Source organism: Haemaphysalis longicornis, unplaced genomic scaffold, assembly GCF_048455015.1.
Source record: "Haemaphysalis longicornis isolate Haplotype H1 unplaced genomic scaffold, Haemaphysalis longicornis Haplotype H1 scaffold_9, whole genome shotgun sequence".
Classification (NCBI taxonomy): Eukaryota; Metazoa; Arthropoda; class Arachnida; order Ixodida; family Ixodidae; genus Haemaphysalis; species Haemaphysalis longicornis.
In genome coordinates, this window is record NW_027526460.1 from 6194175 (window position 1) to 6209966 (window position 15792).

Genomic DNA, 15792 nt, shown 5'->3' on the forward strand with positions numbered 1-15792 from the left:
TTCGGCTGCCATGTGTACTTCTTGGCATTGGAATGTACTGCGGGTGTGAAATGCGCTGTGTGGCAACTCCCTCTCACTTCTTCGTCTTCTTTTTTTCTTCTTTTTTTACAAAGGTGTCTTTCGCCCAGTTGTGTCTGTTCGCTCAGTGCGTTCTTTTTTACGCGTGTTGACGTATGCCTTGTATGGATAGTATCCCCCCTATGTAATGTCTCTCGGGGCCTTTAGGGTATTCAAATAAATAAATAAATAAATAAATAAATAAATAAATAAATAAATAAATAAATAAATAAATAGGCTTACGCCTATGAAACAATCAGGTCCGAGTAATTCGTTTATATACCGGCTAGAGGATGGCGCCAGCTTGTCTTTGTGTTCAATCGCCAATTCAGCGCCGAAACATTCAAATAAAATTTTGTTTCTGCACACCAAAGACAGCCCGCCGTATAATAGGGACTGGTGAATTAGGCGCCTCGTTTGGACACTGCGAACTTGACAGGGCTTTACCCGCCGCGGTAGCTGAGTGGCTATGGCGTTGTGCTGCTGAGCACGTGGACGCGGATTCGATTCCCGGCAGCGGCGTCCGCTTTTCTGGTGGAGGCGAAATGGGAAAACTTTCGTGCGTTCGTGATTTTGCGCGCGCTAAAGATCCCCAGGTGGTCAAAATTAATCCGGAGCCCTCTAATACGGCGCGCCTCATCGCCTGTGCAGCGTCGGCGCGTAAAACCCCACGATAAATCAATCAATGGCAAGGCTCTTGCCTTTGCCGATGCGTTATTGCGTCAAGTACGTTCAGTTTCAGTTGTTGACGGATGTTGTGACGAACTCACGGGGTAATGTTGTAACGATTGTCAGAACATGCCCGCGGCTGATATTGACGGATGCTTCAGGGTTTGGCGCAGTTTTTTTTTTTTTTTGAGTACAGGAAGAAAAGATTGCTACATTTATAAAACCTTAGCAATAGCTACTACATTCAAGTTTTGGGAAAACAGAGCAAGACTTGCTCTGTTGTCTCAGTGTAGGTAATATTTTTTTTTGTTATAAAAGCATGCTGGGCCTCGTGACTCGCCAAATACACACATTTGCGCACGCTGATTGGTTGTTTTGGGGCGTTGTGGTGAAGCCCCCCTGCGGCAAATTCTTGAAGTGTGGACTCTAATGAAGATTCCAAAAGAAGTATGGGGGAAAGGAACCAAAAGTGTAAGTGAAAAATTTGGGAGCTAAATATTACGCCAATGACATAGATTTACGCAACGTTATGCTAACAAGAAACTTTCCATTTCACGTCAGAATAGGTTCATTTAATCCTAGTTCCCAAGCTATCACTTCTTTCAAAGCTATACGTAATCGGATTTCCCCAAATAAAATATTTCCTTCAGCTGCTCCTGACGTCGTGGGATTTTAACGCTGAAGACGTTAATTTAAATTCGTGCAACTCAGTATCTTATCTGCAATTTGTGACGTAAGCGCAAGCGTTATTTGGTAAAAAATGTCTGCTCGCATGTAATCACGACGTCGACGTAAAAGTATCTTGCTCTACGACCGTAATCTAGATGAGCACGCAACGTAAAACGCAATCGCGTGGTCAGTAATTTAGGTTTGTCCCCGCTCCCTCGGGCGATGTGCACCCCAACTGGCTTCCGTTCGTGTGTGACTCAAGTCTTACGCCAGCAGAAACACCTGACGTGAAATTTTGACTAGCGCCACCAGCGGTGACGTCACGGAGAATATCGACGCCGCTTTGAGTATCGCTCCCCTAGATACAGCAGAAATGCTGGCGGCGACGTCGCAGGCGTTTACGTCACCATGTTGTATCCTACACATATCTACACCTCTTGTGACGCGCATCGCTAAATTATTACGCCACGCAACTGATATTCCCACAGCTTCTCTCGCCTTGGCAACCAGACTTCCCGATATAGACGCACGCTCTTTCGCTCACGGTGCTGAGAAAACAACGAAGACGGAGGAACTCGGATGAGAATTCATTGAACCGCGAACGCCGTGGGCAAAGAACTTGGCTAGCGAGACCGCACCACCCGGCTGAGCTAAGAACGAAAACAATGTCGCCACTGACGCAAACGCATAATAACACGCCGGAGAAAAGGAACACTTCTTCTCCTCCTCCTCCTCTCTCTCACACTTGCGCAATTGCAAACGAAGATAACCTGGGAAAAAAAGAAGCGGCGTAATTCTTCGCTGTCTCTTGTTCGTGGCGGCCCATTGATAACAGCCGCGGGCCATAGGAACGATGCCAAGTTCCCACGCGTCCGGCCGTAGCGTGTAAATCAGAAGGCGGGGAAGGCCTCCTGTACGCGACAACCTTACCGCGCTGATCGCTATCGTCGACTGCTCCAATTATGGCGCATGCAATGCCGACGACCCTTCGTTTCTACGCGCAGTGCGTGCGGAACGGGTGGCCTGCAGCCAGAGCGAGCTAAGGTCGCCGCAGTGCGGTCGCTTTTGCAGTGAAGGAGCCGAGTCAACCAAGGTTGGCGCAGACTGACCTTCTTGCTCCCTGGGACATCCTGAATTCTACGTCATTACGCTGACTTTCCTAGGTCACTTTAGTAAAGGTTAGCAGGACACAGAAAGGATGTTTGAACTGGTCGGCAAGCAGCAGTGTGGTTGTTCTTTGCTCAGAAGAAGTCGGGTTCCCAGTGTTGGCGACAACCGACCTTGCAGAGCTCACTGTGCCATACTGATTTCTACGTCACTAGGCCGACCTTCAAACGCTTCTTCACTAGAGTTCTGGCAGGGCGCCGGAAAGGTGTCATAATTGGTCGGAGTGTTGACAAGCAGCACTGTGGTCCTTTTCCGGTGAGGAGTTGACCACGGTTGATGTAACCGACCTTGCAGAGCACACTGCGCCATACTGAATTCTGCATCGTTAGGCTGATTTTTAAACGCCTTTTTATTAGACTGGGTTTGCGCAAGGGCACCGTAATGGTTTCCCAGTTCGTCACAGTGTGATAAGAGCAGTTTTGATTGGTAAACAAATCAGTGAGCCGGACGGGTGCTCACGTGGAAATTTTACAAGGTGGCGGCGTTCAAGCGTTCACACTAAACGTTTTACACCCTTTTTGGCCAGAAAGGGTATACCATAAGAGGAAAAAGGGCGTTGTGAGCCCATTACACCCTTTTTCTTGAATCTCAACGCCCTTTTCGTAGCTGTACACCATTTTTGTGTTGAAAAAAGGGTATTGACCAACTTCAAAACCCTTTGTTTTTCGTAGGGTATTGAAAGGGCGTGGAAAAGGTGTTCAGCTTTTGATTGATCAACGCCATGCTTGCATGCATAATTGCACTGTGAAGCGCAAGAGATTCCCTCATACCCTCATCTCCGCCTCGTAAGAAATGTTCAAACGCAAAAAAAAAAATGATCGTGTGCAATGATTGCTCGTTTCCGTATACGATGCGCCTCATTGCCCAAGGTTATCATTGGCCCGTGAAACATCAATTTGATTTTATTTAAATTAAAAAGACTATATTTCTGTGGCTAAAAGAATGGTGACCGACTGCAACATGCTTGGCTTTCTGCTTGGTGTTGAAAGTGTGTGAAATAGGTGTTCAGTTGCAAAAAAAAAAAAAAAAAAAACAGCGGAGCTGGGGGTTGAACTAGCTTCTTTCGGTGTTGCTAAGCTTGGCTACGTTTTGCTAGGTTTTGGTATGCTTTGCCTGGTTTTGAAATGTTCTTGCTAGGCTAGGGTAAGTGCTGAGGGGTGATGCCAAGTTAAGCCGGATTTTTTTTACGAGGCTTTTCCAGTGTGTCCCCCACACTTACAGCGGATCCAAGGGGGAAACAAGCTAGGTCGACCCCAAGCTATGCTGTTTCTCCAGCCTTGCACCACCATTGCAAGCTGCGCCAATTTCTTGCGCTTTAAAATCCCAACAATACTAGTACCCTTGAAATTGTATAATAAGTGGTGCGCGTACGCATGCGCTCCTTGTGTTCACATTAAAACAGTCTCGAAAGCCGGCTTCACTGTTACAATACCCTATCTGCGGTGGTGCACCCTTTACAAGCGGCGCAGTTCTTTTTCTTGGTATTTTTTTGCTAAGCCCACCGAAACTAGCCCGAGCATAACCAGCTTCACTGGTAATTATTTATGCCAGTTCATATTGCTTTGAACATCGTGAGGTACAAAACATCCCCCCGCTTGTAGAAACTGTTCAGATCACCCGTGTAAACGGGTAAAGAATGCCTCCAAAGTTGGAGGTCTCGTAAACCCTTTTTCTCAGTTGGCGGTCTTTTCTTACCCCCTCTTTCTTTACACCCTTTTTCTTAGTTTCCAACACTCTAATTTGTACGTTTATTGTGAGAAAAAGGGTGTTGAAAAAATGAACACCTTTCTTGAAGGGTGTTGACATGGCGGGGAATATTTGTTTGGTATTTATTAAGATTCTGTGACTTAATCACTGAATATAATAACTACCTCGCAATTAAAAAGGTTTTGCGAATCCGCATGCTGATATGTATATGCTCACATTAAAATGCATAATTCCAGAATTATATATCTGTTTTTTGCACCAAGCCCCCGACTCTATCGGATAGTTTTCCTCTGCTGGGTATAAAAGCAAAAGCACGTGTATTTCTAAGTATGCATGCACTCGCTGTACCCACGCATCCGGTTGGTTTTCTTGCTCAATTCATTTGTTGGTCAAGTAAGACTTGTGCGTGTTGAATGTGTGTGTATGTCATGCTACGTGCTGCGCCGCTCCACGTTGGCGAGCGTAGCTGCGCTGCCCACACGCTTATTTTAGGGTGTTAAGCAACCTTACACCCGTTTTTTAGGGCGTTCACACGAACACTCTTTCTTCATCCTTACACCCTTTTTAGCCAAAACACCTTTTAAAGGTGTGCACCGTAGAACAAGATTTTAACACCCTTTTCGGCCAGAAAGGGTGTAAGAAAGTTTAGTGTGTTCGCAAAATGTTTCAAAGATGCATCTTGCAGCGTCTTGCCTTGCACAAGTGCCATAGCCGAGAGCGACGCCTTTTGAGTGCTTGGAAGGGCAAGAGGGTATATATCCACGGACATTCAACGCCCCCTGCCCTGTGCGATCCCCAATTCAACTCCTTGCCGCCGAAGTTTCTTAACTAATCCCTCCATCTCGAATGGCCTCCGCGTTTAGTTCTACTCACGCCCCTCAGCAAGCACTCCGGTACAGTTGTCCTGTGGCCAGTTGTCCGCATTAAATGCCCAGCGAAAGTGAACTCTTTTTTAAAGTTTACCTGTTAAACGCCGTGTTTCGGGCTGCTGAGGCCGGAGCAAGGGCGCGCATCGGGCGGAGCACAAAGTTCGTGAGGGGGAGGGACGAGGCGCTCACGCATTCTTAAGACACCCAAGCGGATCTTCAACTTTTTGCGCGTGTTTGGTCTTCATCGCAGGCACAGCCTCGGCTGCCGAGAATCGAACGTGTGACATTGAATGGAGGCGCACCAGTATGAGCCCTCCCCAGCTGTTAAATACGAAGAGCCATGATACGGTTATGACCCTGAACGCGTCAGCTATTGGCAAGAGGTCTAGTATCAAGGCAGTGTTTTTGTGTGTGTGCGCGTGTTCTTTTTCTGCATTCTTTTTGTGCGAGCGGGCCGTTAGGAATATCACGATGACATCTCCCAAGCGTTAATGCCTGTAGAAACACTGAGAAAGGAGTGGAACGGAGGAGGACGACTTACGTGACAAATAAGGAAAACACGTTCTTTTATACGCCAAGGCGCGCGTCACTTAAGAACTCATCATTGCGTCTAAGCAGTGCTGGACCAATGCTGCAAGCGACAGGTGCAGGCAAGGACATCGCGACAGTTGCGAGCTGTAATAAGGAAAGCTGTGAACCACGTATGCCTTAGCTTAAGCACAATGTTATTTTTTTTTTTTGCACAGGAAAACAAATATAGCCGTATTTTTCTGAAGTGTGAACACGGATGATAGTGTGACGTATACAGGTCTTCTCCTCAATTACCGCCACAGGCGATGGCGTTTTCCTACGGGGTTGGGCTCGGAAAGCTTGCAGGGCTTTGTAGCATCCAAGAGTTTATCACGCTGCAGGATGCTGCGAGTAGAGAAACATTCATTATACCCTTCCCCGGAATGGCCTGCATGCAGCGCTCTCGCAATCTATCCTCACATCTTGTGGGCGATGTTTTGTAAATACCCCTTCCGCTAATTAATGGGATGAGCAGTGGCAGGAGACGCTAGCGAGCTCAGTCCTACAGGTGCAGACATCCTAACACGAATATTTCACTTTAATTATAGTTCTGATTTCGGTCACTTATTCGTTGTAACTAACCACGCCGACTCCCGCCCCCTTCGATGTATATGATTGCGACCTTAGAACCGTATTAAATACCTCTCAAGCATGCTCTTCCCTATCCCAAGCAGCTTGGGACTCTCTCTCTCTCTCTCTCTATACATACATACATACATACATACATACATACATACATACATACATACATACATACATACATGCATGCGTACATGCATGCATACATACAAGCATAAATACATACATACATGCATACATGCCTGCATACATACATCATACATGCATACATACATTCATACATACATACATACATACATACATACATACATACATACATACATACATACATACATACATGCATACATGCATACATGCCTGCATACATACATCATACATACATACATACATACATACATACATACACACGTACATACATACATACATGCATACATGCATACATGCCTGCATACATACATCATACATGCATACATACATACATACATACATACATACATACATACATACATACATACATACATACATACATACATACATACATACATACATACATACATACATACATACATACATACATACATACATATACATTCATGCACTTTTGTACTGAAGCAGAAATTATTTTTTGAAATGAAAGAAAGCTGAGGAAAACCTGCTGTCCTAGTGGGAACTGAACCTCCGACCTTACGAATACCGGTTCCATGCCACCCCAACTAGGCTACCTGGAGGCTGTGCTCCCCTCCACATTTTTGTGTATTTATGGGAACGCAATTATTGCCAACGCTAGGGGGTGGTAGCCAGCACCGCTCCGGCAACTCTGTATGAAGGGCACCTTAATTTTAACCTGCGGGTTGTGACTGGAGCGCCTACGCTGTGTTGCGAGCTGGCAACTAAAGGAGAACCCTTTTGTGCTACTTATGGCACCAAGAGTGCTAGAACCGAGGTTCTTGCTATGCGTGCAACGAATCACAATTGGGAGTGGAAGGTTCCTTTAAAGAACACAAAGAAAAGGCGGAAGTCAAGAACGCGAAGGGAACGCATAGGAGTTGATAGATTGTTCGGCTTTTAGTATGAGTTTTGTGTTGAAGTAGGAAGTACGCAACTCTGTCGGAAAGCACGTTCAGCCATACCGAAACCTTCAGCCGTATCGCCATCCTGCGCCGTATCACACACTGAGTTGTGATGCCACTATCCGCTGTAGTGACGCCGTACCAAAAGAAAGAAAGAAAGAAAGAAAGAAAGGGGGCGTCTTATTAGACGCTTATTCTTTTTTCGCCTCTTACCGCACTTGCGCGTTTTTGCTGCTATTGTCCCATCCTGTTGAAGGCACCGTTGCCTACAAGTATTGCAAGCACTGGAACTGCTTTGATGCACGTCCGCGTCTGCGTATCGAAAAGCGCGACGTGCTCCATCGGGCGTGCCTCGACGAGTCGACCGAAGACGATGCTCCTGACGCCTTCTAGATAAGAGGGAGAAGCTTGACCTGTCCATCTCCGCCCCAGTTTTTTCGCCACGCGTGATTGGCAAGCTTGCTAGCACTTAACGACTATTTCCCCCCGTTTAATTTTGTCGGCTAAGAAAACCGCGAGGCCGTGCTGCGAGGGGAAACCGAGTCGAGGATTTCTCGTCAAAAAGGCGTCGGCGCTCTTCTGCTGTCTGGCCAGTGCCCCCCTGACCCGCTGAGTGGCTGCGTCTACCGCGAGCAGACTGGGCCGATTCGGACCAGTTCCCAGAGCACCCACCTCTCCCGTCGTCTCGCTTTCTTTTTCTTCGTTTTGGTGGCGGTCGCTCGCTCGTATGCCCACTGCTAAACGGGCTCGTATCTCTCGGCCGTTCTGCTACAGTTTGGCGCGACGCTCTTTCTCGGCCATCTTGTTTTCGGTGCGTGTGGGATGTGGTTCGCTTAGTCTTGCGCGAGCCCGGCTGCATACGGAAAAAGGGGGCAAAGAAAACAGCCGGCATCACGCCTCACGCTTCCTCAGACGAAAAACAGAGCAAGATCAACAGGCGGACTTTTCTCTTATTTTGTTGAGCGCGTTGTTTCCCCAAACATTGCGTGCCCCGCGCGGTTGCACAATGGCGCCGAGCACCTTTCTGGACACATGAGGTCGGACGCCCAATTCATTTCTGATGCAGGCGGAACAGGAAAACAACGGTGTGTGCGATGTTTCGGCGCTTTTGATCATCGCACGTATCCGTGACATCTTCTCTTCGGCGCTCTGCATATCTTCTTGTGCAGTTCCGGTGTCCGCCAATGCGTTTTCTCAAAAGACCCCAAAAGCATTGAGGTACTCTGGTTGTGCAGAGATTTGAGCCCCACCAAAACGCGCCACACTCAAAGACGATAGCCTGTACCCTAAGCCACACAGACCTGCGCTCCACCAAACAAGAGCGGGGCATGGAGTTGGGCTCGTCTGCGTCAATCTGTGAAACGTGAGCGTAGACTATAGTAAGCTCAAAAAAAGTATTCGGTCGGTAGACAGCGGCACTGAGCCTGCAGTGGAGTTAAGGTAAACTCGCACCGGACGTCATAAGATGATGCGTTTTTCGCGCCGTCAGGTCACTGCTGTTCACCAGCGCGTCCGCAGTTCCGAAGCAGAAAGCGTCATTTTTATTTCTTCGTTTACATTCTTTCCGCGGCTCGTAGACGTCAATTCACCCTGCGTTTAGAGTTCTTACACATCGGCAATGGCTTCGTCGCGTGAAGAGGAAAAGAATTACAAGTGTGTTCCGCCCTCACTTGACGCAATTTGGGTAGTCCCCTTTCGTAAGAGTATACGATGACAGTGGGGAACTCAACGACATCGTACCCAAAGAAAATAAAAGAAGTGCGAATTACGAGCAGAGCAACAGAAATATATGGAGGAAGCTGAAATCTCTTAACACGAAAACCTCTTTCTGTGTAGGACATCAGGAAATTTTCAGTTTCAACGGCCCATAGCGTCACGCAATGAGTGCGTTAAGAGAATAGCTTCCGCTCAGGAGAGAGTGGCTTGGGCCCGAGGTAACTTGCACGCCTAACACAGGGAGCGCAGCTGCCAGCCTTGAAAAGTGCTGCCCGGTGAATTTAATGTTAATAAAAATTGTACATTACAGCATTCAAGTGCAGCAGCAATTGTTTTTTTTTAAATTTATGGATGGCCCAGTAAGGGCGTATTTTGGTTTAGAAAAATAAGTGAATATAAACTGCCTTATTAAATAAAATTAGAAAAAAAAAACTGCGAACTCCGTTGTCGCAACTTGGAAATCAGACTGATATTCCAGACAGCGAAAACTGGATCATCATTTTCTCGCGTTGAGATAGATTTTTTTAAATGTTGAAAAAGGGAAAAAACATACAATAGGTTTCACCTTTCTTTTAAAAATTTTTCAAAATGTTTCTTTGAAAACACATCGAAAAATCTGTTTCAATAAAAACAAAACAAAATACAATATACAATACGATATTACAAGTAATAAATACAGAATACAACACCACGAGTAATACAATATATAAAAAGTTTTCACTAATATAGAATATTACCACTTACTTTACTACTACAGAATCTTTTTCAACGCGAGAAAATGGTGATCCAGTCCTCTCTGTCTGGAATATCCGTCTGATTTCCAAGTTGCGACATCGGAATTCGCAGTCTTTTCTACTTCTATAATAGTAAGACAGTTTATATTTGCTTATTTTTCTAAACCGAAATGTGCCCTTACTTGGCCATCCAAAAAAACATTGTTGGCTACACTCGATGCTTTAATGTACAATTTTTATTAAAATTAACTTCACCGGGCAGCACTTTTCAAGGCTGGCTAATAGGATATAGAAAAGAATATAGAGTCTTTACTACTATAGAATATTTACTACTATCGAATATGTTACCTTTAAAGCTGTTGAGAGAGAGAGACCAACATTTATTGTAGTAATGAGCAGGAGGATGTTCTTAAAGCCTGTTGAGACAATCGTGCAAAAGAAAGGCAAATCTATAGCGTACAAATAAAAGGTTTTCTGCAGAACGTCCTAGTGTTTGCAACAATATTACGATAAAGTTCGTGAATAAGTTTGTTATTTTATATATGTCATGTAGTGCCAGAATTTCAGTACTGAGTACTGAAAAAGAACTCTGCGTTGGAGCAAAGGATTATAATTGTCGTCACCGGCGCTGCGGTCATTGCGCTCTTCATAATAATTATACTAATTAACCAGTTGGCGTCTTCCTGACAACGCAGGTTCGTCCCAGTCATCACCAACCGCTGATTCCCGGTATCCCCACACCCGCTTTATTCCGAGAGCGCTTTTTTAACGGCGGAGCTGTTGTTACCGGCCGTAACTTGGGGGTTCGTGCGCTCCGAAAACTCCCCTAGAGGAACGTTATCGCGTAGGCGTCGCGCATGTCGCATTAACCACTCTACGCCGGAGAGCCACGTGGTAGCGGCCGCCGCAACACTCGAGAGGAGCGTGCGCATGCGCTCAGCATCGTACAAGAGACCTCGCCCGGAACGCCTTCGCAGTTCTCGGCATGGCCCGGCCGCTGACAGTTCGCGTGGCCAAGGAAGAGGCCGCGAACCGAAAGGCAGGGCGTGCTACCGAAATCCGTCAATGCTCACCTACAACGGCTTCGCGATTCAATTGTTGCGCATGAGTGCAAGCTTCCCTGGATTTTTTATCCTATTCTGATATAAATTCCTGTACCTGCTTTTCCTTCCCATGTATTCTTCGGTCGCCTGCGCGTGCCGCCTGTTCACTCGACAATAATAACAATTGTGGTATTAAAATCTCCAAGCACGTATATTAAGCATCATCATCACCAACAATAACAACAGCCTACTAGGCGCACTGCAGGACGAAGGCCTCTCCCAAGACCTCCAACCAGCCCTGCCGTGCGCCGCTCGAGTCCATGATTTGCCTCCTAATTTCCTTATTTATTCTCTTCATCGAGTTATTGGCCTTCCCCGTCTTCTAGAACCGTCTCTCGTTATCCACTCTGCTACCCTGGTGGTCCAACCGTTGTCATTTCGCCTCACTGCATGGTCTGCTCAAGTCCATTTCTTTCAAGCGCAGAGCTCGTTAGGTGCCCGACTTGTCTTCGTAGCTCGTCCGCTGTCTCGCTACCTAGCCACAGCAATCACGCCCCCAAACGGAGGCTTCGAAATGATACTCGCTTGCCCCTCGATTCAGCCTTCTGGACATACGTTAAGAGGATACGTGAACAAGAGGTTCATATAAGCAGAACAGTTCGAAACTCCTCGAACCACTGTCACTTGTCGTACATGTGCCCATTATTTAGCGCAAAGAAAACTGCCGGTACATTTGAGGCAAAATATATGTAGCTAACCGGACGTATCCGCGTCCATTTATTTAGGAATGAGAACATACTGAGTAGCGCAAAGAAACACTCACAAGAAAGAGGACACGGGACAGGCGCTACCGTGTCTCCTCTTTCTTATGTGTGTTTCTTTGCGCTACTCAGTATGTTCTCAGACCAAAACCCACACGCCCAGCAACCAGTTCTCTTATTTATGAATGCTCATTGTGCCGGTTTTTTCGATAGTAAGCGATAAAAGTGGCCGGCGAGGAAAAAAAAAAATTGGCCGCGTATCTGCTCTTTTCGTTGCAAATGTCGACGAAAGACGATAGTCATCTGGCGCCCCTGCCAAGTAAATGCCCCCCTTCTCTTTCCCCGTCACCTCTAATGCTGTTCCTCTCATCGTCTCGCTCCTCCCAAGATAAACACGCTAGAGATTCGCTCAACTGAATTTAGATTTACGGCGATCGACTGCTCAAGGTCGGGTGCCTCGACGCCAGCGCTTCCGACGACGCGTGGACGCGCGTGAATCGAGGCGCCCTACTACAGCGTTTTTAGAACCACGTTGCCCTGCTCCTCGTGCGTTCCAAGCGGAACATGCAGCCTATCTAATGGAACCTTTCGTTACTGCTGCCATTTGATTTCTTAAAATTCTGACAAAAGATATGGTGGCGCGGGCGACAGCAGGCGAAGGAGTGAGTTTTTTTTTCTGCGGTGGATGTAGTATTGCATTTGCTATCGCAAAAATCAAGCATCCCTGCATTTTTTTACTAAAGGAACACTGCAATTATTATTTATGAATTGATTTCTTACCTCATATTTGCGTAATTTTTTGTGCTCGTTCAACAATTTTGACAAGTATGAACATTGCCACTGTTCTTAGATGTTTAGATTTGGTGTATTGCGCAGATTATGTTTCACTTTGGCCGGGTGACTGAAGCGAGTGACATACATACATACATACATACATACATACATACATACATACATACATACATACATACATACATACATACATACATACATACATACATACATACATACATACATACATACATACATACATACATACATACATACATACATACACACATACACACATACATGAGGAAAGCCCTGAGGAAAGCAAGTTCTCTTTGCTGAAACGTAGGCCACAATCGTGCTTTTACCTTGTTCGAAGTTTTTCTTCTCTTGTGTTCTCTACCATCTTCAAAGTTCTACTACATACATACATACATACATACATACATACATACATACATACATACATACATACATACATACAGACAGACAGACAGACAGACAGACAGACATACATACAGACAGACAGACGAAATTTTCGTGTTTAAGTAGCCCAAAAAAGATTATCGCCTTTAAAAACGACGCGTTCCAGACGGCGCAGAAAGGCTCCAGCACATGTGAGATGAAAGCAAACAGAACTCCCCCTGTTGCGGTTCCCGGCTGAACAAGAAACAAGAGATAAAGAAAAGGATGAGAGCTGTCCCAAAAAAAGGTGCGCGAGCACGGCGGAGGGGGGAAAATTGAATTGCATTGAACAAAGCTCCGTTCAGTTCATTGAAAGACGAGTGAGACAAAGAAGGTAGGGTCGTGAGGGGTGGTAGCATAGAGCTGAGAAGGGCACCGCAGCCCCTGTGGCGAGCCACTGCTTTACACTATCGACAGCTTTCACGTTGAGTGGAACTGTTTTAATTGTTTTCTTTATTTGAACTGTGACATCTTCTGCTCGAGTTTGTCCTCTGATATAGGAAGCTCCTTTCCTACGTCCCTCCCGTCATTCTGCTTTCCATGGCCCGTTGATCCGGTCTATAGGTTTGCCGTCAAGTGGTTTAGTAAGCCGCTACATATGTTATCTATTTTTGCTGCTGCCGAAGCTACGAAGAAAGGTCGTTTTGCCGCACGAGCGGCGCCGCAGCTGCGAATTCGCAGGTAAATTCGCACCATGCAGAACGGGCTTTACGCTTGGCGTCCACGGCCACATCGTCGTCGGTGGTCCCCTTTCGCCGCGTTCGCGCCCGTTGCCGCCTATCTTTTTTCTCTACGAGTAGGTTTCAGTGCGCAACCCACAATGTGGGAACGCCGGCTTACAAAGAACGAGCTTACAGTGACCTTCCTGAAGTTGGCTTAGCTATTACACAAATGCACTGCCCGGAAGACATTTTTCCAGGGGGAATATACGCTGCCTTATATCAACCTATGAAGCGCCGGAGGCGAAGAGGTGGCCGGAGGGAGAGGTTGTCCCGAAGTAAGGAGGCTGTTCTGGGGCTACGAAAGCAAAGGAAAAGAGGGGGTGTGGTGGTTAAAGCTCCATTGTACAAATTTCTTTTATAAGTTCTCGTAGAATTTTATTGCGCAGGCGCCTCCCCATCGCCTGGCGTATTATGTCTCTTTGTATAATACAGCCCGTCACATAGAATCAAGGTTTCGTTTGAACACGGAATCGTTTGAACTTCCCGCCTTCCGTCTACATCCCGCTTGGTGCAAGTTTTAGATTAATGGGAAAGAGAATCTTAGAAAGCGGGGAAATCTGAGGATAGCTGCTATAGTTGAAGAAACGAGCGGTATTACACGATGCGAGGCTTTAAAAGGAGAAAATTTCTGATCTGATCTGATTGTGGGGTTTAACGCGCCGACGCAACGCAGGCGATGAGGCGCGCCGTAGTGGAGGGCTCCGGATTAATTTTGACCACCTGAGGATCTTTATCGTGCGCCAAAATCTCGTACACACGGGCGTTTTTGCTAGGAGAAAATTTCACTACGCTTCGGTGGCGCCTGTAAGTGTGGCGCGTGAGGGCGAGCGAATTACGCCTGCGCAATTCACGGTATAACTACTTGGAGCGTGACGCCTTTTGTTAGGCTTTGAATTTAATACAGCTTTTACGGAGACCGTTATCAATGGCTTAATACGGGCGGCGTCCCTCCCTCCGCGTGTCTTCTCCCCCGCTAGAGCGGCCGCGTTTTTGGCGTCGCTGGTACCAGTGCACATGCGCAGCTGAACAAAATTAAAATCTTAAAATTAGAATCTTAAAAACAAAATTATTCGGCAGAACCCACGCTCCCTGTGCTTCTGAAGCGTCAACCATAACCAATCAGACACAAGCCTTTTAACACTGGAGCTGTTGTAGGTCGAGCAAGTTCTCGAATCCACCAATAGAGGGCGAAGTGGTCCCGATGACAGCGGCTTCGCAGAAACCGGTTCCCAGACACACCGGTAGAGGGCGCAATGGTCTCTTAGGGGCGGATCCTCCTCCCCGAAGGAAGGGAGAGGTAGCCTCCTGCCGCTGAAGTTTAGGTACCGATTCTTTCGCACGAACCGTAGAATTTGCGTGGCAGTGGCGCTGCCGTTCTTGGTCTCGCACGGTTGTCGTTCGAGCCGACACAAGAGAATCTCAGCTCCGCTGTTTCAGCATATTTCTCGCTGGGTGGCGCTTTTTAAGTGCAGAGCGCTTAATGGGTTCGCCTTGTCGTCTTAGCTCGCTAACGATCGATGCGACTGCCGGAATCAGACGGCGCAGCAGCGAGATAACGGACCCAAGTATAGCCTTCTGTGCCGGAGTAAGGGAGTCACGCTGAGGCTTCGAAAACACCGCGGTTTAAATAGTCATAACCGTTCAAACCTCGTGAACCGCTGGCGCTTGTCATACATCTCCCTGTTATTTAGCGCAGAGAAAACTGCAGGTACAGCGAAAAAAGCGGCCCCGCCAGAAAGAAATGGCGCGTTCGAAATGCCGCAGAAAGGCTCCAGCCGCGCAAGAAAAAGGTGGCGCGCTCGAAATGCCGCAGAAAGGCTCCAGCCGCGCAAGAAAAAAATGGCGCGTTCGAAATGCCACAGAAAGGCTCCAGCCGCGCAAGAAAAAAATGGCGCGTTCGAAATGCCGCAGAAAGGCTCCAGCCGCGGGAGAAAAAAATGGAGCGTTCGAAATGCCGCAGAAAGGCTCCAGCCGCGCAAGGAAGAAATTACGCGTTCGGAATGACGCAAACCAGCTGCAGCATACAAAATAAAGCAATAGCGCAAAAAGAACAGAACTCCCGCTGGCGCTGTTTCGGGCAGGGGACGCGCGAGCACTGCGAAGGCGGGAAATTTTAAATGCATTGGGTGGCAGCAGTGAACGGATAACGTCGCTGCAGCCAATTATGGCGGATCACTGCTGTGCTCTTCGGACAGATTTCACATTGAATTGTACGGCTTTAATTTT